The sequence below is a fragment of the Sinocyclocheilus grahami genome, unplaced genomic scaffold, assembly GCF_001515645.1.
Source record: "Sinocyclocheilus grahami isolate Dianchi unplaced genomic scaffold, SAMN03320097.WGS_v1.1 scaffold346.1, whole genome shotgun sequence".
In the NCBI taxonomy this organism is placed as follows: domain Eukaryota; kingdom Metazoa; phylum Chordata; class Actinopteri; order Cypriniformes; family Cyprinidae; genus Sinocyclocheilus; species Sinocyclocheilus grahami.
The window spans coordinates 105,829-109,045 of NW_015505525.1; positions in this window are offsets into that span (position 1 = coordinate 105,829).

The following is a 3,217-nucleotide window of genomic DNA, read 5'->3' on the forward strand; positions in this document are numbered from 1 at the left end:
TGGGATTACGTGGTTGCTGTGGTAGTTTTGAGTGGTGTTGTGATTTAAGCCAAGAAACATGTGTACTCATCAGAAATACATTTGTGAACCTTAATTTTTTACACGGATTTGCCTACATTTATAAACAATAACTATCTTGTGTGAATTGAAAAATATTTCTGTCATGACAACTCTCGGAGGGATTGGCATGGTAATGTACATTACAATGTTAATGTATTTGGTCTTGGCGGATTAGATTTGCTACGCTACTGCTGCGGCAGAGCAAGTCCTGAGACTTGCTACTGCCAATACATCCACACATGCTGCTGTGAGTATGTAAGAAATACTGCTGCTGCACATATAACATACATGAAATACCCCCATAGCATACATGAATCACCTCGTAGCATGATCTTCTTATAAAGCAAAATTTTATTTCTATTGAAATAAATTCACATTGTGCAAAATATTTTCCATGAGTCACGTTTCTCACTTCTTAACAGTCATATTTCCTTCAAATGCACCTTGAACATTAACAGACTCACAAACATGGTCCAAATTCAGTTTCTTTGGATAGCTTAGCTCCAAGGCATAAACAAGGCCCATTAGGTAGGAGCAAGCATTTGGGGATAGCAAAAAGGACCTCTGCTCCCTCGATGGCTATTTCAGTTTGCTTCTCGAGACCTCCATCCCTGGCTTTGCTGACCACAAAGATGAAGTACAAATGAAGTGAGGTCCTCTTGGATGGCTGCAGCACTGTTGTCACCATAAACCTGTTAAATATACCAGAGATAATTAAACCTACTTTTTTTGCTAATATGAAGAAGGTATATAGCTCTTTGCTCTCCCTCTGAACAGAAATCTGGGCGGGATTACATGGTTGCTGTGGTAGTTTTGATCTATATGTACAATTTGTTCTCAAAAGTCACTCGAAGAATGTGCTGTGTGTTGTCCGAATCTGGGGTTAGTGACTGATCAGTGCGAGAAAAACAAAAACAAAAAAACATAGCAAATAATTGAACTATAATTAAAAATAGTTTGAAATTTTCTTCTCTCCACAACCACTGCAGGTGGTTGACCTGCTGATCAGACAGCAGTGTCTTCAGTCGGAGGCTCCTCCAACTCCGCTGTAACAAGAACCAATACAGAAAGTCACTCTATTCCGACCAGCCATTCATAATAATTCTATATAATGACTCTCCTCTGACTTATATCTGACTGACACGCTGTGATTTGCACTCCTTATCCAACTACCCTGTATACCTCTGTACAATTTTATACAGTAGGTTAGTTTTTTTTATTTTTATTTGGATATGTACATGTGTGTAATCCTAGGGCAAATGTGCATCATCAATTACCGTCAACTAAAAGTGCTGTTTTGTAAAGTAACATTTGATGTATTTTTATAAAAACAAAGAAGCACACAAAAAAATATATATTCTTGGGACCTTATGTGCATTATTTTATAAAATTAGTTTGTGGAATAGAATAGCTCATGACGACATGTGCATTAGAGCTACAATTAGCATCAAGCTACATAACACAATTTAAAAGATTAATATTATGCTTTTACTCAAAATTCACTTTAAACCACCATAGACTGTTTGTATTAACTTCTGATCGCGATCTAGTGTGGATTTTTAGTCATGTTGTTGAAATATATGCTTAGCATTTATAATAAACATCCATTATTGATATGAAAATGGCTCCAATCACATGAAAATCACACACAAACCATACTATCATAATTGTGTGCTTATTACCAAAAAATGCAAAGTTACATGTCTTTATTTGGTTGACCAGATGAAATAATGACAGACAATGGACCACAGTACACAGGACAACCCTTCAAAAAATTCATAGCTGATTGGGGAATAAAACACACCACAAGTTCACCGCACTACCCGAAAAGTAATGGATTTACTGAAAGACGTGTGAGACACATTAAATCAATCATCAAGAAAACAATGCAACACAAAGGAGATGTACAAGTAGCCTTGTTGCAGGTGCGAGCGAAGCCCATTGACAGTGATCTACCATCCCCTGCAGAATTGCTCCTTGGCAGACAGTGGGTAAGAGGGCTGGACAAGGAGAGGAGAACATGGCACCCAGGGACTATTGTGGGAAAGTGCAGGGAGCCAAAAAGCTAATTAAGCCAGTGCAATACAAGGATTATGTGTAAAGCTGAATGAAATGTTAAGCAGAGTTCCAAATATGGACTGAATGTTTATTTCTCTACGTAGTCAGTTTATTAATGTTCATTACTGTTATAATGTGCACTCCACTGAAAAAAAAAGAAGCCTGGAACGTCTTATTGTTTATGGAATATATATATATTTTTGTCATGGTTGTCTGAGATGTTTACACTCTTATGTTAAACAGGGGGGGGGGGGGTACGTAATATGTGGTGTTGCGCAATACGTATACATGTACCGGAAGTATCTGTAGTTGAACATGTGTTGAGCATCTAGTAAAAACGTTCATACCAACTTGTAATGTCGTCCAGTAATACTTCAAACCCCAGCGTTTGCACTGAAGTAAGCCTTCTAGCACCATTTAGTCACCGGGTTGTGCGATTAATCGAACCGAAATCGCGATTTGAGACGTTGCTATTTACTACCGTTAATCGCAAAGCCTGCGATGTGGACGCGATATGACTGTTGAGTGGCAGTCTTACTAACCAATTGAGTGAGCCTCCGTTCTCCCCAATCAGCACTGCTCTAGCCAACTGCGTAACGCCAGCGCGGTAACGTTAGTTTTAGGTTTGATATTAGCTCGATATTCGCCTAGGCTGCTTTAGGGACCGTCTGCAAATTTACCTCTCAGTACAAAACGAAGTCCAATAATTAATACAAATTATGTTTACAACGCCATAGTAAACTGACAGAAAATATTTAACCAATATGTCGCCATAGACAATATCTTACCTTACTGTATGTACAGTACACAATTATTTTCTTTAAAAAATTACTATAATTCACCAAAAGTTTTTTTTTAATGTTCCAAAGGTTGTAGTACATTCCTAGTGGCCAGACTGGCTTACTACAGGTGAAAGTTTGCCAATATCACGCTTACTGTACATACAGTACATACTTAATCTTAGAAAAAAATTACTGTAATTCACCAAAAGGGTTTTTTCATGTTACAACGACTGTAGTACGTTTGTAGTTACAAGACTGACTTACTACAGGTGATATTTTGCCAGTATCTCCCTTACTGTACATACAGTACATAATTA